The sequence below is a fragment of the Cynocephalus volans genome, chromosome 1 (assembly GCF_027409185.1).
Source record: "Cynocephalus volans isolate mCynVol1 chromosome 1, mCynVol1.pri, whole genome shotgun sequence".
Taxonomy (NCBI): domain Eukaryota; kingdom Metazoa; phylum Chordata; class Mammalia; order Dermoptera; family Cynocephalidae; genus Cynocephalus; species Cynocephalus volans.
Window position 1 is genome coordinate 203,003,522 of NC_084460.1, and position 22,097 is coordinate 203,025,618.

At 42.6% G+C, this 22,097-nt stretch overlaps 1 pseudogene; it reads left to right on the forward strand.

The window, feature by feature from the left end:
• LOC134368597 (signal-induced proliferation-associated 1-like protein 1) overlaps positions 1-21,033 on the forward strand; it is a 125,104-nt pseudogene extending 104,071 nt beyond the window's left edge.
• Positions 21,034-22,097: the final 1,064 nt, after the last annotated feature.

Genomic DNA, 22,097 nt, shown 5'->3' on the forward strand with positions numbered 1-22,097 from the left:
GTCCTTGAACCTCGCACGTGACCTCTTCCACTTCTGTGCAAGCTGTAAAACCCAAGGCCAATCAAGTCCAGGGGACAATGCCTTTTACCTTGGCTACTCTGAGACTTTACCAGAAACGCAGAATCACAGGCTCCCTTCTAGAAGCAGAAACTGCATTTAACAAGCACAAGTGATCCACCTGCATGTTGAAGTATGAGGAGCAATAAACCAGGGAATATCAGGGAAAAAAAAAAACAGATGAAAATAAGCCTCTGGACTCCTCAGAATAGTCTCTGGAACAGAGCTGCTCAGCAACCTAGCACATTCAACTTGGACAGTCCCATGAGAAAGAAACCAACTTCTACATTTGTTAAGCCACTAAATTACTGTTGAGTCTCTTTATGATTTACACAGTGAGGAAATAGTCTTCCTGATGAGTTTCTCTTTTAAAAACCAGCAGTGAAAACCTTCAAGGAAAGTCTAAGGACAAGTGCCAAACAGACTTCAATCCTTGACTTCTGGCAATGCATTTGGAGGACATTATTATAAATGTATCTTTCATTGTATAACCCAGATGTCAGGCAGGATCCCTTACCCCTTTCAGATCTTGTTGAGACTAACCCAAACCTCAAGGAAAGGTTCTGGGCTTCCATTAAGTCTTGGATTCTTATCACTTTTTGCGCCATGAGCCCCTTTGGGAGTCAGATGAAGCCTATAGACCCTTTTTCAGAAAAATGCTTTTATAACTACAAGTACAATACATTAGATTAGGAAGGAACCCAGTTGTATTTCAATACAGTTCTATCCAGATGAAGACTGAAGATTAAGGACACCTGAAGGTGATGAAGTGCCACGAAGTAGGGAGATGACATGATTAGATTTTCATTTCAGAAAGAGCACTCAAAACCTGGGTATGTGGGCTGAAGGGAGATGAGCCTGGAAGTTGAAATACCAGTCCTCACTTAGAGGAACCCAAGTGAGAAGGACTTGGCAAATCGGTGGTCATTATTTTTTATTACTATTATTATTATACATGTGGTCTTTCCAAAGCAGTGGTTCTCACCTCTAGAATGCCCAGCAACATCTGTGATATTAAATATTTTGCAAAACTCCTTTTACCATCCCGAGACAAAATTTAAGGATTACATGACCTACCTACATATCTTTCTCACACTTTTAGGAAAAAATAAACTTAAGAAGTCACGTTGAGTGAGATCATGCATATTTCAAAATGTCACTGCTTAGGCACAACTAGAATAAAAGATGTAATGAAGTTGTCAGAACTCATACCCAGATGAGACTTAGATCATCATGGCGAAATAGACACTCCCCAGCATCACTCTCTCCCACAATCAACAAATTTACAACTATTAAAAAGCAATGACTGCCAAGCTGGGACCACTACAGCCCAGGGGAAGAGGAGGAGACCTATGGAGTCCATTAAAATAGGAGAAGCTGCCATGAGAGAAAGAAAGGATCACTCCAACCATTTCAAGCCCCTGACCACTTCAAGGCTGGTCCTGGTGAACATACAGAGCAGGAGCTGACAAAAGCTATAGCTGTGCCCTTTGTGTAAAGTTGCTTGGAGGCTGCAGGGTAGAGGAGGGCTGTGGTGGAGAAGCCACTCAGAGGCTAGTGAGTCATCACAAGGCACCGGCACACTGCCCATCCCATGGGAAGTGTTTGGAGTACGGGCGGTGGGGGAGATGGACTCACCCGGAGAACACTGCAGCACAGCATAGTCAGCTGATCTGCCCTCCAATCAGCACAGGACCACTCAGTGGAGACTGGTCAGGAATACAGAACTGCAGAGGGGGCAGTTTGCTGAAAAGACTTAGACCCAGACCAGAGTTTCCACACAATCTAGGTGTACCAGACCTCACAAGACCCAGAAGTACATACAAGGTCAACAATTAAAGCCTGCAGAAAAAGCCTTCTCCAGGGAATCAGCAGCAAAGCAGCAATTTAGCTCAACCACAGAGCTCAAGTGCTGCTCCCTACAGGAATTTCCCCAATTTCAGAAGTAAGCAAAGGACAGCAAATTAGTTCCAGTGCAGAGTTTAAGTGGTGGGGGGTAGCTAATAATACAACAAGGAACTGAACGGAAAAAAAACCCCACAGATCAGAGACAAAATGTTGATATTAACCAGTAAAGGTCTAACACCACCAAAGAACACCTATAAAACCTAGAAGGACCAGAAGACCCGGGGGCTCCCAAGCCGAGTGGGGACAGGGAGAACCAAAGGCCTCAACCACACATCCCTGACATCTGCATCCAACCCAGTGATGGACCAAGTCCCAACCAGAAGCCCCCCAGGCTCCTGAGCTGAGATAGGAGGTGCTGAGGGCCTCAGCCATGTCCACATCCAGCCCAGCAACAACCACCAGGCTGTCACCGGAAGCACCCCAGGCTCCCAAGCTAGGGTGGAGGGGCCAAGGGCTTCAGCCAGGCCAACCCAACTTTTACATCCAACCCAACGACAACCACCAAGCTGCCTCCAGATGTGTCCCGGGCTCTCGCGCTGGGGTGGTGAGGGTCAAGAGCCTCAGCCACACCTCCCCAACATCCACATCCAGTCCAGAAATGACCACAGAGCCACTGCCAGAAGCACCATGGGCTCCTACGGTTGAGGTTGCTGGGGGCCTCAGCCATGTCCCCCACAAAGTCCACATCCAGCCCAGCCATGACAGAACTGCCACCAGGAGCTCTCTGGGCTCCCCTGCTGGAATGAGAAGGGTGTCACAGGTCTCAGCCATGCCTCCCCCTTCCTGCTCCTCCCACCTGTCTCCCTGCCCTTTCCCCTCTCCCCCCCACCAACTGCTCCACAACAACATCTTAGAATGTAAAAAAATAATAATGATAACAAATAATTTTTTTAAAAAAAGAACTCATACCCAGATCATTGTGCTGGTGACAGCTCCAAATGTTGACCCACTAATGTGCTACATTATCAACGTAAATTCCTCAAGGGCCATTGCCATTATGATGTAGGTTTCCCACAACATTGAACATCTCAAATTCCAAAGTGAGACAAAATGCAATTGCTTTTTGATTTACATAGCAGTTACATTACTGGAAAAGTCAGTGTCTATTAAAACCATGCAAAAATACTTCATGGTTGTTAGTATAATGAAGTTAGGTTCTAGGTTTAGTTAATTGTAACTGGACTTTTTGTCTGTATGTATGAATGACTGGTGGGCCTCTAAAGACTTGTGAAAGGGGGACCAATTCATTGGAGTACAACATTGCTCCACAAATTGCTGGATGTCTAACATCCCTGGCTGTAGTTCGTTTTCATTGTGAAGTTCAAAATCATGCCCCAATAAAGTTATGAAATAGTATATGGACAATACCATTCCTGTTGAGACACAGTAGTATAAAGTAGGCAGTACCTAAAGTAGCAAGCTAGCACTGGGCTCAAGTGAGTATGTGTGTGTGTGTGTGTGTCTGTGTGTCTGTGTGTGTGTGTGTTAATGAGGAAGGGGAAGAAGAGGAAGAACAGAATGGGATGTGGAGAACAGCTAAGAGAAACTCAATATTGCTGAGGCCTATTTCTAAAGAGGGAAAAAAGTTAAGAATGCTTATAATAGGTCCTGACTTTGATGAATTCTCTCTTCTATCAATCTCCAGATTTGGTTAGCACCTGAGGCTTCAAAAACAAAGAAAAGGAAAGACATTTGACATTTGCTCCACCAGCCTCTCCAACTGCACCAAAGGGAAAATTACCCTTTGACCCCTAAAGCCATTTACTAATGAACTGCTGTATGAGATTGGGTGGCTTTTCTCATTAGTGCATGACTACATTGCAAATGTTATTGCCAGCCAGCCGATTATAAAAGCATAAAGAGAAAGTAATTAGCACAGTCATTTTACATAGAGTAAATTTTAGTGCAGCCGGTTTGTCAGAGATGCAATTTCATGGGATCATAGCCATGCATTAACGGAGTTATGGGAAACTGTTAATTTGTTATTTGAAATGAAGTCCTTATCTCTGGCCAGTGAGCTCAGTTAGTGCCTGATGCTAAGGAGGCCAGGGGCATGGGTTTCCCCCCAGTGATTTCCAGTTTGACTTTGTAATGTTGCACAATGGCTGACTGGCAGTCCCAGCCGGACAATTCACAGGGGATGCTGCACATTCCAGGTGGAAAAGTTTCCAGGGTTCCATGAACATAGATGAATGATTCAGGAATATTTGCTCCAAAAATTTCAATTCAAAATGCACATACAAAAAGGACAATATGAGGGGTCGTTGTGGTAATGGAGCTGTTCTGCATTAGTATAAAAGCTAAATACACAGACACATACACACAAGTAAAAGTAACACTGTGAAAATCTGAGTAAATCGGTGGCTTGTATCAAGGTCAATATCTTCGTTGTGATAATGTACTATGGTTTTCTGTGAAAATTTATATTCAGGGGAAACTGAGCGAAGCGTACATGAGATCTCTTTATATTATTGCTTACAACCACATATAAATCTACAATTATACCAATTGAATTTTTAACTGAAAATGAAAAAAAATGCACATGTAATTGATGATGGGTAAGTAGAATAAACCTTGTATTCCCAAGATAGCACATAATTCAGGAAGAATGGTTCAGGAGGAATTTCAATGGTTCCCAAGCACTATATCTTGGTGCTCCAGAAACACAGTTCCTCTGACTTGGGAACCAGTCAACTACTCTGTTTAAAAAACAGAGGCTAGATATTCAAACTTGGTTTCCTCTAATCCTGTCAATTTGATTAATATTAAACACTATTACAATTTAATGATTAGTTAATTGTGAATTCCCAGTGTTTAGATTTTCATAGAAAGGAAAAAATGAGGAACTAGTAATGTTTTAGCTTCTTTTCAATATGTCATCTCAAATACATAATCATCCTAAATTCTGACCTGAAAATGGAGTTCCTTCTCAATGCAATTGTATGAGATAGCCGAACAAAATATATCTGGCTGCCAAATTCACCTTTAGGCTACAAGATTTTCACCCAATAAATAAACACAGGTGAGACTTGGGTTCACTTTAGAATGGGCTACAAAATGAGCCTGTAGCATTTCATTCCTAGAGAAAATCAGCAACCAAATGTCTAGGATAGTTTTGACTCCCATCTCCCCAAGTCTTTGCCATGAGCTCTTCTGGGAAGAAAGGGTTCCCTGACCAATGATGTTAGGGGAATACTGCATTCCATATCCAACCCTCCACTTCTTTAGGGGATACAATAGTGTCCCCCCCCAAAATTTACATCTTCCTGCCATCTCCGAAAGGGTCCTCATTAGAAAATAAGGTCTTTGCAGTTATAGTTAAGATGAAGTCATACTGGATTAGGGCAGGCCCTAAATCCAATGACTGGGGTTCAGATGAGAAGAGGAGAGGATATGTAGAGACACACATGAGGAATAAGGTCATGTACCAACAGAGACAACGATTGGAGTGAAGTAACAAACCAGGGAACACCAAACATTGTCAGCAAAAGCAGAAGCTGAAAGAGAGGCCTGAAACAGATTCACCACCAGGGCCTTTAGAAAGAACAAACCCTGACAGCCCCTTAATCTCAGGCTTCTGGACTCTTTAACTGTGACAGAATAAATGTATACTGTTTTAAGCAACCCAGTTTTCTGGTCATTTGTTATGGAAGCCCTAGGAAATGAATACAACCTCCCATCCCAGAGACCTGCAGTGAATGAAAGGTTTGCGAAGTCCTTACGTACCCAAATTTATGTAACCATAGAAGCATTTCTTCCCATAAAATACCTATTTGTCTTTCATGGAACGTATTAAGAAAATGCTGTTTTAGACTATTTCAAATTTTAGCATGTATATGAATCACTTGTAGATTTTATTAAAATGAAGATTCTGATTGAGCAAGTCTCAGGTGGGGCCCAAGATTCTGCATTTCTAACAAGCTCCTCAGTAATATTAATGCTGCTGGTCCTCAGACCACAGCTGGAGCATCATATTTTAGATTCTATATACCAGGAGGCAGGAGGCTAGAGTGGATAATCCTCCAGGGTCTTGTCCAGTTCAAAGGATATGACTCACCCATCTGTGATGGTTAGATTTTTGTTCCCGTCTCTTTACTTCCCTTTAGTAGAAATTTTGCAGTGCTTCCCACACTGGGTGGAGTAATTTCCCTGCCTCACTGATATAACCAAACCATGTGACTTGCTTTGAGCCATAGAATACTCATGGATAAAGAACATGCCCCAGGAATATTAGTGGATAAAGAGCCTCTGCCCCTTCAGACTGCACTCCAGAATGAAGACACATAGAGAAGACCTCAACCCAGCCAGTAGTCTGGAGCCTAGCCTGGCCCAGCCAAACCCAGTCTAGATCAGCCAAGCCTCAGCCTACCAATAAGCCTTTGAAAGGGAAGTAAATGCTTACTGTGTACTCTACTGAGATTTTTGGTTTGTTTGGTTATACAGCAAAAACTAACAAACACATCATCTTGATCTTCTATCCACCCACCCATCACTATGGATCCAAAGCCAGGAGGTATTTATTGACCGTTAACCATCTACCCAGTCTCGAGAAGTAAAAGATGTGATTCCTACTTGGGGAGCTGAGAGTCAAGCTTGGAAAAAAAGTGATATACAAATGAAAGAATAAGTTACAGCGTAAAACTGTATAAGATTAAGAGTAATGGAAGTTTGGTGTAGTCTGAGTAGGCTGGAGTTGTCAGAGAAAGCTATGGATGGGCTTTGGGTAGCTAAGGGGAAGACAGACACTCATTTTGAGAAGATGAGGATGTCCTCTGGGAAAACTCTAACAGAGCAGAATGCCACAAGCTAACAAAGTATTGATTGCAAAATTCAAACCACCTTTTCTGGCCATTATGAGAAAGCTCACATACATTATTATACTGTGGCAGGCCATTTGTGACCATTTGGAGGGGAAAGAACATTCTACTTGTACATTACTCACTCCTGGCATGCTAACAGTCAGAGGTACAATGAGGAGCTGCCAGTGGCCTCCTTTCTGTGGCCATGACAAAGCGAAGGCACTGCGGCAGGTGGGCTGCAGGCAGACTCAGCTCACATTATTTGCCCAGTGGTGTTGACAGAGGCTGAGAAATATTGGAGCAGGAGAAAGAGTGCTTTCCACCAAATTACTTTTTATTCCCCACTTAATAAAAACTTCTTGGGTTGTCTTCAGTTATTGCAGCTGGGTTCATGATTCATAGATCATAAATGTATGCATATAGCAATTCTTCTGATGGTGTGCTGGGGATTAGGGGGACTTCAGAGGGAGGAACGAGTCTGAGCAGAGTGACTAATATCCAGCCCCAGGGGTCTGCTCACCTGCAGGAGCTGTTTCAGAGAGGAGACAGTGCAACAACCATCCACGGGTAAGCCAGGAGATGGAATCAGTGTCTAGTGGTTCCCATAACAAGGAGTATAACTGTTTTAAAGACAGAAGAACTTATAAATGTTCTGCTTCTACGTATCTATTTTATAGGTTGGGAAATTGAGGCCCAAAGAAAAGTAATTTGCTCAACTTAATCAGTGAGGACCAAGAACAAGAATCCTGGACTCGGGACACCCTGGTATTGTTTCCCCACTTACAGCAAGAAGTCTCAGGACAGTGGAGGGAGCAGTGGGTTCCCTACAGGTCCAGCCCTGCCAGGGGGTCTGCACACCTACTCCCGAGTGTGGTCTCTGCTGAAGGATCTTGGGGGCAGCTCATCCTGGAAAAGCAGCAGCACAGGACACACAGAAGCCCAGCCACAGTCAAAGGGAAGGGGAGAGGAAAAGTGCAGTAGGGTCTGTGCTCCTCAGATTGTCCTCTGGTCCCACGTCAATGCCCACTCCACCACTGGACCAGAATGGTCAGATTCTGGGAGAGAAGGTGGCCACCAAAAATGTAATAGCTAATGTTTGTTGAGCACTTTATGTGAATAATCTCATTCAACTTCACCAAAGCCCACTTTACAGATGAGGAAACTCCAGCTTAAAGACAATAAGTAGCCCAGAGTCTTGATGCACATATGTGGTGGAGATAGAGTTCGAAGGCAAACTTTACACTCTAGGGCTCTTGCTCATAATCTCCACTGCATACTGCTTTCCCACTGAAGCAATTTCTGTGCAACGGACTACAACTTACTCATGCAAGTATGGCCACGAACATTCTCCTCCTTCCAGCCCACCCAGGGATTCTATCATTGCCAGATCAATTCCTTTGCTCCACCCTTTGCCCTCAGAAGGAAATAGTATCTTGTCTTTGGGGATTCGAGAATGGGCAGGGTCAAGCAGGACCTGAAGGAGGAATGAGAGGAAGGACCAAATCTTAGTGAAGAAGATTATGAGAAGTGCCGGATCTACACAGTAAAGAAAGTGGAGAACTGAGAGAAATAAAGGCAGAGGAGTCTAGCAACAGAAGTGGGTAGTGAACGAGCAGCTTCAGGCAGTGTGACATGCAAGAGAGCTGAGGAGAGGAAAGTGGCTATGAGAAGTACTGCTGGGATTAATGTTCTTTAGTAGATAAAAATAGAAAATGAAATTGCTTCCATATTATTGAATGCTTATGAAATTGTACTTCAGGAAATGTGACACCATTCCAGAGCTAAATAACAACTGGAGTGTGCCACAATCTTGAGAATGAAGCAGACAGTTTCAATAGGTTTATATCTGTGAAGAAACAGGGAGCAGAAAGCATCCCCATGAGCAAACTTTTGACACATATTAGGGTTGCGGAAATTTTGGGGGAACACAGCAGGCCTCACAGCAGAGGCCACCAGCTCTGCAAAGGATAGAAGGGCCCTCTTGGGACCCTTCTGCAAGTCAGAAACCTGCAAGTCCTACATCTGGGTCGAGAAAGGAGAAATGGCAGAAGATAAAAAGCCACAGAGAATGCTTTTCCAAACACATAGACAAGGTCCTCTGGGGATTCCCTGAACTACCTGGAAGATTTGAGGAGGAGCACTGTTGCAGCAATACTAGTGAAGGCAGGAGCAGAGAGATGCTGTTTTGTTCTATCATCATGATCCTAAAGTACTCCCAGTTTTGGGAAACCTGAGAAAGTATGCTCCACCTCCATTGAAAAGATTAGAAAAATAGAAATCAGAAATTGATAATATATATGCAATGAAATACTATTCAGCCTTAAAAAAGGAAGAAATCCTGCCACCTGCAACACATGGATACACCTGAAGAACAGTACACTAAGTGAAATAAGCCAGACACAGAAAGAAAAATCCTGAATGATCTTTGCTATGGGTCAAATATATCCCCCAAAAGTTCATGTGTTGGAAACATGATCCCCACTTGGAACAGTGTTAAGAAGATGGGAAATCTGATTATGATATTCTAAAAGTGGGTCCTTTGAGAGGTGATTGGATTGTGAGGACTATGCCCTTGTAAATGGATTAATTCATTCATGGAGTAACAAGTTGTCATGTGTGTGGACTGTTGGCTTTGTAAGGTGCACATGAGAGAGCTCTTGCCATTCTCTTGCTATGTGATACCCTGTTATCACCACGGGACCCTGTAGAGAATTCCCACCAAGAAGAAGGTCCTTACCAGATGCTCCCCCTGGACTGTAGACTACCCAGCCTCCAAAACTGTAAGAAATACATTTCATTTCTTTATAAATTACCCAGTTTCGGGTATTCTATTGTAAGCAACACAAACGGACTGATATAATCTCACTTATATGTGGAATCTAAAAATAAGTCTATTTCATAGAAACATAGGGTAGAATGGTGGTTGCTGGGGGAAGGGGGATATGGGCAGATGTTGGTCAGTGGATACAAAGGCGTAGTTATGCAGGATGAATAAGTTCTGGAGATAGAATGCAAGCATGGGGACCATAGCTAATAATACTCTATTGTACTCTTGAACTTTTCTAAGAGAGTAGATCTTACGTGTTCTCCCGACCAAAAAAAAGAAATGGTAACTATATGAAGAGATGAATATGTTAATTAGCTTGATGGTAGTAATCAGTTCACAATGTGTATGTATATCAAAACATCACGTCCTATACCTTAAATAGATACAATTTCAATTAAAAAAATAAATTGGTGATATATTTAAATGGCATATGTTAACTGGAGGGACATATAGAAAGGCAGGTCTGTCCTTTAGGGAAGGGGAGTTTTCAGTGTGGGTTCTGAAACTATGATGCATCCTAAGATGTGGATTTAGGAGATGACGGGGAAGCCGTGAGGGCTACAAGAAGCACATACAGAAGACGGGCACAGAGGTCTGAACCTTCAGCACACCCAGATTTTCAGTTGCTTAGCAACCCCCTGCCTAGAGATTAAGCCTTAAGTCTTTCAGAACTTAGGTGAGCTATTTGTTGTAAGTAACAAAATTGTGTCTGAGTCACCAAAGAATAACTTCAGCTTTCAGAGGTGGCAAGCTCACCACTATAGGCAGTCAATCACCAAGGTTTACTGGAGTTGGACCATAAGCTGCCCTGGGGGATTCAAAAGAAATAGGAGAGAGCCCCAGTCAATCGTTGAAAAGTTCACTACCCAGGCAACGCATACTCATAAATAAAAAGTTCTTGAAAAATATATCTACTTCTCAGTGAGTTTTTAATTAAGTTATGTGTTCTGGAAATGCACTGAATTATCTTATTCATTTGTTTGTGCATATATGTGTTCTCATGTCAATTTTAATGTAAAGAAATTCAACTCCTTTGCCCTCCAAAGGAACACCTAAGGCAAAGCAAGAATGAGTAGGTAACAGCATCTCGGGGTTAGGGTGTAACAGAATATCTTGTGACCCATTCAGGCTATTATCCCCTAAAGGCATTGCCTATACAAACATTTTCACTATAGGCAGAGGGATAATTTCCATATAAAGTACACAGTATTTGGAAGGAAAAGAACTGACACTCTAACCCCTGGCATCCCAAGACAGGGAGTTAAGGCAACTGGAATTGACTCTCTCCAACCGAGCCTTCATAATAAGGAAGACCAATGGGTTTCTGGAAATAAAATGACCTCTAGATAAGGGGAAGCCTAGACTGGATTCAAAGAGACAGAGTCTGTACAGTGAGCTGACTTCAGAACAGAGCACAGAGATGATGTGAGAGTCTCTAGTTGATGCCTTTGCCTTGGGAATGATGACTGTGCAGTGGTGTGAAATGAAGAAGGAAAAACTCTGGAGTGAGCTCGTCTTTTCTCTACCACCACACTGAGGAGCAGGCACAGCATGGGGACTCTGGCTGGGTGGAGCTTCAGAGACTCTCAGCCACACACTTGTAGGTAGCAGGAAGTGTGGGCTGCTCAAACACTCTACATACCCGGGGTAGGAAGTGGTAGGATGTGCCACTTGGGACAGTGTTAGCTCAGCCCACTCAGAGTTCTAGAAGAAAATCAAGGGAAAGATGGCATGCCAAACTGGAAACATCCTCATATACTAATCTGGCAGTCAGGATTCCAGCTGGTTTTAATTTAATTTAAAGAAATAAAAGAGGAGTGGAGGGACAGGTACCCAGAACACTACGGGACACTGCATATCGTAGGTTCCTTCTCAGAGCATGATGCTGGCTGATCCCCTGGCCCCATTCACCTAACCAGGGCCAGGTCTGTTGTTCTATTCAGGTATTCTGAGATGGCATGAATACATTTGTTTATCAAGCATGGCTGTGTATTTTACTTTTAAGTAAAAGCATGCCTTGGAAACATCAGTTAGCATCACAAGGAGGTCCCAGAAAAAGAATCAGTGTAAGGCACTCACTGTTCACATCCAAGTGGTGTTAATCATCACACTGAGAAAGGCAAATACTATTTTTAGATATGCACATTGAAATATTTAGATGATAACATGAAAATTGCATTAAGACATGGGAAGAGAAAAGGAAATATGAAGCAAGTTTGACAAAGTGTTGACTATTGTTGAATCTCAGTGATGATGAGCATATAGGGGTTCATTGTACCTTGGCAAGTACTTGAAAACTTACATAGTAAAACGTTTTTTAAAACAATGTGCAAAAAAAAAAAAAAAGTAAAGGTAATTGAGATTTTAGTATTTTCTGCAGACTTTGCAGTCGTGAAAACCAGTCAGAAAATTATGGGACTAGTTATAGATGGCTGAAATCCTATAACTTTACAAATATCAGATCTAATTATTTAACATAGTAACTTTGTTTTGAATTCAGATGCAGAGGGCTGAGTTAACCATAATCCTCGGTTCATGACACATTATCAACAGTCCACACAAGGCCTCTCACTTGCATTGTTTATGCACTAATTCCCTCCCATTTCTCTCTCCCAGCCCTACGTAGGCAACCCTTCTCACTTGCTCATGTGTCTTTGACACATTATTGCAAATACAGTCAGTCCTAAAAATATCAAACTAGATTATTTTGGATTAGATTATTTTTAAAATCATCAATTGCTGAAAAAGGTATGTTCCTTCATACAGATGAAATTAGCAAAAACAAAGGCAATAAATATATAAATATATAGCGATTTGGCAGAGGAAAATATATGTCCGTGGCTGAAGCATTATTATATGTTTTTCTCATTAATAGTGACAAAATATCTATTCAGTACTAATTTTTTCCAAGTTCTATAAACCAATGTACAATCTTACGAGAACTGTTATTATAAAATTTAGATCAAAAATTTTTTTTACCCCCAACAAAAACAAAACTAAACTAAACAAAAATGCAATAAAAATTTTGTGTTTCTAGTTACCTCTGCTTTGCACGCGGGAAAGTATCATCTGACAACCTATAGATTCATTGGCCCATATATGATGTTATTTAGTCCGGCTGCCAATTATACTACAAACTATTTACATGGGCATTATCAGCACATATGCAATCTTTAACTACCAAATGAAAAGTAGCATATACCCAGCAGATGTTCCCTAAATATGGGAGAAGGCGGAGCACTTATGAGATAACACAGCCAAGACTGAAGAGTATATTAAATCTGGGCCATCACTGAGTATGAGAAAATTTGGTTTGCAAGAATACCTATAATGAAGATGGAGAGTAGAATTGCAATGCCTGTAGGTTAATGTCCTAGATGGCTTGACTGAACATTGTTAGTGATTTTTGTTGTTGTTTACTTTGTGAATAAATCATCTTTTACATTTACTTTGCCTAAAAATGTTTACTGGGAATATTAATGCATCATAGCAAAAAGGCATGACTTCATTTCTGTCTAACTCACTGGAATGTATCTCCTCCTTTTCCTTTAATTCTTATGAGAAAATTAATTTTGTTTTAAGTGTTTTTTAATTACTGTTTTCTTTCAAGAAATTAAACATCATGTAAATTAGAAGACACATACGTTATACAAACTATCAAAATATACAGGCCATCTCCGACTTATAAATAGAGTGCGTTCTCAAAGTTTCTTACTAAGTCAGGTGTTAAGAATTCAGAGTATGTTTTTTTCCTATGAACATATGTTACACAGAATGATTAATTTTCTACATCCAATAAAAATCTCTCTACCATGTTAAAACTCATAAAATTGTTTTCTTACAACAATTGTTGGTGAAGTGTGGTTCATAGCCCCCAGGGACCACTGAGGCACTTTCAAGGGGTCCTTAAGGTCAAAACTATTTTCACAGTCACCCTGAGACATTATTTACCTTTTCACTGTGTTGACATTTGCGCTGATGATCCAAAAGCAATGGTGAATAAAACCACTGATTCCTTCACCCAAATCACAGCAATGTCATTGCACTAGCAATCGTCATATCCTGTACACCACTCACTCACATTAAAATAAAAATGCCAATTTTGTTTCAGAATGTCCATGATGAAGCAGTAAACATTATTAATTTTATTAAACCACAACTCCGAGTATACATCTTTTCAATATGTTGTGTAACAAAATGGGAAGTATGTGTACAGCACTTCTGCCACGTACCAAAGTACAGTAGCTGTTTACACAAAAAAGAAAATGTGTGATTGCTCCAGTTGAAAGCAGAATTAGCCCTTTCTTTTATGGAATCCATTGTTTCTTGAAAGAACAATAGAAAACTGCAATTATTCAGACAAATAAATAAACCTGACACTTCCAGGAAAACAACTGATAACTTGGTTGCCAGTGATTAAATTTGAGCATTTGAATAAAAAATTAGAATTTTGGAAAACTTGTATCTAGCACTGTAAGCTGACACTTCCCAACATTTAAAGACTGATATGGTTTCAGAATTCACATTGCAACTAACCTTTAAGAAATTATTTATCTAATTTTGGTATATTACCAAAGAAGAATATCCACAATTATCTGAAAAAGCTATTAAAATACTTTTCCTTTTCCAACTATGTATCTGTGAAAGTCCAGATTTTCTTTTATATAATTCAATGAAATCAACATACTGCAATAGATTGAATGCACAAGCAGATAGGAGAATACAACTGCTTTTTGTTAAGCCAGATACGAAAGAGATGACCACATAAGTAAAATAATGCCTTTCTTCTTGCTATATTATTTTTGTTTTAAGATAAATGGTTATTTTTCAGAAAAAAAAATGTTATTTATGTTACATGTAATGTTATTTTAAGTGAATTAATAAATGTTATTTTTTTTGCAGGTTACTTTCTAATAGAGTAAGTTTTATGCCTTACCTAAACAAAAACTCTTTGGTATTAGTTTTTAAGAATGTGAAGAGTTCCTTCCGAAGTTCTTTGCAGCATTACTCACTGTAGCCAAGATATAGAATCAACCTGTCCGTGAACAGATTAATGGATTTAAAAAATGCAGGATATGTACACAAGGCAATACTACTCGGCCTTAAAAAAAGAAAGAAATCCTGCCATAGGTAGCAACATGGATGAACTATACAGCAATACAAATATACATGATCTCACTTTTATGTGGAATCTAAAAATGTCCGAGTCATAGAAGCAGAGGGTAGAATGATGGTTACTAGGGCTTGGGGTGGGGGGCAGTGATGGGGGGATGTCCAGAAGATGTTGATCAAAGGGTACAAAATTGCAGTTAAACAGGAGGAACAAGTTCAGGAGATCTGTTATACAACAAGGTGACTACAGTTAATACATAATATACTCGAAAATTGTTGAGAGTAGATCTTAAATGTTCTCGTATGTGTATTAGTCCATTTCCATTGCTTACAACAAAATACTTGGAACTGAGTAATTTATAATGAAAACGAAATTTATTGCTTACAGTTTCTAAGGCTGGGAAGCCTAAAGTCCTTCTGGTGGTGGTGACAGTGACCCAGTGGTCTCACATTGCAAGATGGTGGAAACAGAGAGAGCAAAGAGAGACTGACTCTCTTCTATCTTCTTTTAAAGCCTCAGAACCATGCCCTTGACCACCATTTTTAATCCATTCACTACTACACAGTCCTACAATCCAATCACCTCTTCAAGGCCCCACCTTTCAACTACCATAATAGGATTTCCCACCCTCTTAACAGTCACAGTTTTCTAATATATAAAACTTGGGGACACAATTCAAGATTCAAGGAGTTTTGGGGGGACATAAATCAATCCACTACAGCATGTGAAGTTATAATGATATGTTAATTAGTTTGCGCTGAGCGAGTGCGTGAAAGGAGAGTGGGAGAGCGCGTGGCGGGCACCCCAGTCCTGGGAGTCTGGCAACCCTTGGCTTAGTGCTGCCCGCACCACGCCCAGCCAGTGAGCACACCAGCTATCCCTATATAGGATCTGAACTCACGCCTCAGCGCTCCCAGCACCACACTCTCCCGAGTGAGCCACGGGGTCGGCCCTATGCATTTCTTTTCTTGATGCTCTCAGGGAAGCAGCTGATAACTGGACTATGGCATCCCATGCCTTCAAGAAGAGAGAGTCTACTTATTAGGAGGGAAAAAAGGCCAAGTCCGTATTTTCTCATATTCTTGCGAGAATCACAGAGCTGTGACCCGTCTGAACCATGCTGCTTGTCTTTCGAAGACTTCTCAAAAACACATGTTCTTACGTTCAACTAAGGGTGAATTTTCAAATTTGAATCACCTGTGGTACTGACTATAACCTAATTTCCAAGATTTTTGTCAAAGGTAGACTCAGAAGGACTATACTTTCAGGTTTTCTGAGATTACCTAAAGTTGGACTCAAAAACAAGATTTACTACTAACTTTGAAATGGAATGAGGTACTTCCTGGATAGTTGCAGCCTGTCCCAGAAAGTCATTGGTGTGTAACCACAACCAGGTGGTTTACAGGTCTTCCATCTAGGATCATTTTCCTGCTGCACAGGTCATCCCCTTTATAATTTAGAGTGTGTCTGTTGATGGTTATACATTATTAGTATGGATGCTTTCTGTCTAAATTTCTATAGCTGTGGCACAAGATTATAAGAAAGCAGGGGATTAATACAATCACAGAGTCCCAGTAATATAAATTCCATTCAGTTTTTTCTGAAAGAAAGCCATCTGTTAAAGCGAAACAAAGGAGCTATTGTGGATTATAATGTTTTGAAGTTTTGTATTTTCAGTGGCTTGAAAATAAGGCATCATTTAACCTTTTAAATGAAAAAGAGTAAGATCTCATGTAACCATTGTATTTTCTTAAAGCCATTCTCCAAAAGGAAAGTGCACATTTAAGACACAGATATGATGGTCCTTTCTACAGGGATTTAAGTCTTCTTGCTTTTACATCATAGTCAGCTTGAGATGGTCACAGACAGAAAGGCCTGTTGCCACTGACAGGGCCTCCGTTGTCTGCATAGACACCACCCCTGAAGTCCATACTGATGACTTCTGCATGGGATGCTTCTGGCCCCAAAATGGCAGCTTAAGATCATCAGTACGGCTCCTGTAGGACCTCCCCAAAGTGAAGGTTCTCACCATATAACCTTGACCCTCAGAGTCCCAAAGATGGGGGATAGGGCAAGGATTGCATGTTAGCCCCCACGAAAAGAAAACATACAAGAATCTAGCCATTCAAGCCAGAAAATAGAAACCTCAAGTTGCCTTGAAAGCATGTCTTCCAAAAGCAGCCCTGTGAGTCAGGTAAGTTCTACTAGCCCCAATTCCAATGACTTAGCCATGCTGAAAAGCATACAGACCACACCGAAAAACAAGACAAGGCCGTCAGATAACATGGACTCCAAATTTCTCATGCCTGAAGCCTATCCCAGCTCCCCTAGGAAAGCTCTTCTCAGAATACGGCAAAGGAGCAATAGTGATATCATGACCTCGATGTGCATAGCTTTGACGAATGTGTCTCACCTGCATGTAAGACAGGACCTTCACTGCACGGGGAATGTGGTGGCATGCCTTCAAGTGATAATCAGGGAATGTCTGGAGAAAGCTTTTTTGATTTGTTAAAGGGCTACAAAGATGACAAATCTGATCGAGGTCCACCTCCAACCAAGCTGAGTGACTTCTTTATCACCAGTGGGGGTAAAGTTTCTGGTTTACCTTTGGATGTTATAGATGGCCCATCTCACAGACAAAGAACCTCAGGCTCCCTAAGGAAAGGGAAAAACCACTCAAGGGACGTTCCAACTCTGAAACTGGAGACTCGTCAATTTTTTGTAAATTACACAATGCCAAAGTTGAGGAACTTGGGAAATCATCGGATCTTGAAGATAACCAGTCAGAAGACTCTGTTAGGCCCAAGACACATCGAAACTGCTTTGCCCACCATGATGTCCAGAGTATACTATATGATTTGAATGAGGGGATTATGAACAGGTGCAATGTTAGTAAGAGGAGAAACACAACCATGGCATCTTCGACAGCTGCTGCAGCAACCTTGATCTCTGGACTTTGTCCCATTCAGCCAGTTGTAGCTCCCCAGTGGGCAGCACGGAGGATCTGAATCCCACAGGGAGCCCCAGCGTGGATCAGGGAGACAATAAAAGCAATGAACTTGCAATGAGCTGTCCGTATTTTCAGAATGAGATAGGTGGAGGAGGTGAAAGGAAAATCAGTCCGTCAAAATCAAATTCTGGCTCCTTCAGTGGATGTGAAAGTGCCTCCTTTGAGTCTACCCTTAGCTCCCATTGTACAAATGCAGGAGTGGCAGTACTTGAAGTGCCTAAGGAAAACTTGGTGTTGCGCCTAGACAGGGTGAAAGATACATTATGGAACACGTGGATCTCAGTGCATACTATTACAGGAAATTTTTCTACCAGAAGGAACACTGGAACTATTTGGGAGCTGATAAAAATCTCAGTCTGGTGGCTGTGAGCATTCAAAGGGAAAAACCAGAAGAAATTAAAGAAAATGAATCTCCATACAATTACTGAATAATTTTTAAAACTAGTGAGGTCGTGAGAGGTCTGGTCCTGGAAGATACCATTCCCTCAACAGGAAAGCACTCGACATCCAGAGGGCTGCCTCGTATGGAGCATGTGATTCCTGAGCTCAATGTTCAGTGCCTGTGGTTGGCCTTCAGCACTGCCAAAGTCACAGAGCAGCTCATGAAACTGGATGGACGAGAGCTGAATTATCAGCAGAAAGCAGGCATCATGTACTGCAAAGCTGAACAATGAATCAGCCAGCCCGGCCTTTGAGGAATTCCTTCAGTTGTTGAAAGAACGAGTTCAGCTCAAAGAGTTTGAGAAATAACATGTACAGCTTGATGCCAAAACTGACTCCACTGGTACCCATTCAAAAGGTTGCAGTTTGTTTCAAAGGATTGTGAATGGGTGGACATGATTCTGCAAAGAAATGGGCTAGGACAACTTGGCTTCCACGTCAACTACAAGGGCATCTTGGTGGACATGGAGCCCTATGGCTATGCCTGGCAGGCAGGGCCGAGGCATATTATCTGCCTGGTGGAGATCTGCAAGGTGGTGGTGGCCACGCTGAGCTATGAGCAGCTGATTGATCTCCTAAGAACATCAATCACTGTGAAAGTTGTCATCGCATCCCCCCATGAAGACAGCACCCCATGGAGGAGTTGCTCCAAAACTTACCACATGCCAGTGATGGAGTACAAAATCAATGAAGTTTCCCTTCTGAAATAATAGCACGTGGCAAGGAATGCCACCAAGGGGACACATTCACCTCAAGTCCCATCCCATGACCTCACAGCTGAACACAGGGAAAGAGATGGGAAGATGCCTCCTCCATAAAGAGCCACCAAGTATCTCCAGATTTCTTGAAGCATCTCCAGAACATGTGCCCAGTAAACAGGTGGCTGTCTCCTAGTTCAGACATTTATGTGACAGTATCATCCATGGCTTTAGCAAGATCCCAGTGTCGTGACTTCCCAAGCAACCTGTCTTCATACAGTGAGACTGGCTCTGGGAGGGGCACTTACAGACAAAAATCCATGCCTGAAGGGTTGGGAGTGAGCCACAGATCCGCAGCCTCCACTGACAGGCAGAACTGCCAGCCAGATATTGGTGGCAGTGGAAAATCCACACCCAGCTGGCAAAGAAGTGAGGATAGCATTGCAGACCAGATGGAGCCAACTCCCAGCAGTGTCAAAAGTACTGCCAACTTTCTGAGAGAGCCCCGGTGGGAGATTAATACAGCAGGATCCTGTGGTTCATCTGTCTCCAGACAAACAAGGGCAATCTGATAGCTGCCACTCCAGCCACTCCAGTAGAAATGCCCTCTCCAGCAACATACTGAGTGCTCACAGTGATTAGAAGTGGCATGATGGGGACCACACAGAGTTCGAACTCAACACTGTAACTATCTGCAAGGCACCTCCACCAACAGTGGCACCAATACCACCTCCTATGGCCCCAGCCACAGCAGCATGGTCTCCCTGAGGGCTGCTGTGGCATGGCCTCACTCCGGGCCAAGCAAGGAGAAGGTGGCACCCCTGTGGCATAGCTCCAGCGAGGTGATCTCCATGGCAGACCAGACTTTAGAGATGGAGAGCCACAGCATGGACTGGAAAGCCGAGTCCTCCCTGAGCTTGGAGATCCACAGCAAGAGCCAGGCAGGCTCGAGTGCTCTCACAAAGGGGAACAGCACTTTCAGAATTAGTGATGCTGCTTCCCACACAAGGCCTTTCTACCCTCGCCAGGGAGCTGCTAGCAAGTACCTGATTGGGTGGGAAAAACCCGAAGGAATCATAAACTCCATGGGATTTATGAACACAAGAAAGCGTCATCAGAGTGATGGCAATGAAATGGCCCACACCAGACGGCATGCCTCAACCAGGGACCTCCGGGCATCCCACAAGCCAACCCCCAAGTCCACCACCCAGAAGGAGCTAAAGAAACCAATTGACCTTGAAAGCCAACTCCTGGCTCACAGAGGAATTTTAATTTCCATGTGCTGTCCTCTCCTCGGTCACCTTCCCCCACCACCCCCACCTCAAGGCAGGCCTTGCACAGAACACCGTCTGCCGAGAGCATTCACAGTGGCTGCAGGGAGCACCTTTCACCTCAAGCTTTCACTTCTGGACCAAGCTATGCCCAACGACATCCTCTTCAGTAGCGTATGCCTTCACTCCCCAAGTCTCTCCCATGGTGGAGGCCTTCTTACACCTTAGGAATGAAGTCGTTGCATGGAGAGTTCTCGGCCCTGGATAGCCCCCTCATTGACATCCAGGAGACCCAAAGGCAGCCCATGACTGACTCTGACCTGATGCGCCTGCCTGACACTGCTCAGATTCAGATCAGTCCAACTTGGCAGATGCTGCTAAAGCATATGAGGTCCAGAGAGCCTCGTTTCTTACTACTAGCGATGAAAACCATCACCCCTTGAGTGCCGCATCGAACAGTGATCAGCTTAAGGACCAGGTTCTGCCCAGATGAAGTCTTACAGCAGCAGTAAAGATTCCTCTCCCACACCGGCTTCTCAAGTGGAGCAGCTGGAAGGTATGCTGAAGATGCTTCGGGGAGATCTGAAGAAGGAAAAAGAGGACAAAGCCCACATTCAGGCAGAAGTTCAGTACTTGTGAGAAGACAACCTGAGGCTACAGAAGTCCCAGAACACCTCCGACAAGCTGAAGTTCATGGAATGCATCTTCAGTACCATAGACATGAGCGAGGGAAGGCTGAGGTGGAGGAGGAGGGGCCCTGGGATGCCTACTCTAGTGACTGTGCCTAGCCCCTCCTTACTGCCATTGAAAGCATTCTCGGAGCACCTTCCCAGCTTCCTACTCTGCCCCCTGTCAGGGAGTGCACAACACAACAATCGCAGATCAACTGTCATTATCTGCCTCTTGTAGACAAGAAAATCAGAAATGTAAATAAAAATTTTTAAAAATAAAATAAAGGTTTAACTGCTAAAAATAATCAAAAACTAAAATAGAGCATTTGAGAACCACTGCCCAGGAGAAATAATGTTAAGCCCCTTGGGAATACCAAAAAAACAAAAAAGATTCTCCTGCTCTGTCCCAGAGCTGTGTTCCCCTTCCATGCAACACACCCATTCTAGGAACCTTTTTCATCAATTCCCAGGCAAACTCAACTCACACGGGGGAGAGATGCAGCACAGGGGCATTAATGGGGATGATTCCTTCAGAAAGAGGAACTTCCTGAAGCTTCTAATATAAATATAAGTTAAAGGGGGAAGTTGAAGCAGTGGTTAAAAAATCCCATGAGCATAAAAGAGGTGAGAAAACCAACATCAGGCTTAACTTCTGCACAGCCTATCCCAAAGATTCTAGATTGGACAGATTTGTCCATTTTACCTACAGATGGACATATTCCTAGCATCTAGCACAGTTCCTAGCACATAGGAGCTTCTTGATATCTGTTTGGGGGTGGATAGATGAACGGATGAGGGGATGGATGGATAGATGGATGGATAAACAGATGAATGGAGAGACGACCTGGAAGAGATAAAGGGCAAGAAGTAAAGGGGATCTCAGCAACTTGAGAACAGGCTCATATCCAGCATCACCAGCAGGATCGATTAAATATTTACACATTAAAAAAGCAACTAACCTTACAAAGAAGCACAAGAGGATATGTTTACACACATAGGCTGTTTTTAGTGATTATGAATAAATACTTACTTAAATGCTGGGAGGCAGGAAGAAAAGAAATGTTGGATGAAACAAGATGAGGCGATTCAAAGGTTTTCTGGGAGTACTGAGATTTTGAGTTGGGTCTTGACCCTGGACATGAGTTGGTAGTGAGGAAACACATGAATCCTTCTGAACTAACAATGTAGGTCATTCACCCAACACTCTCTTGAGTAGGGAGATCACACAGTGATGTGGGAGGTGAGAGACTATAAGAGGAAGACCTTTCTTATCTGGCCTCCAGAGAAAATTGCCTTCCAGTG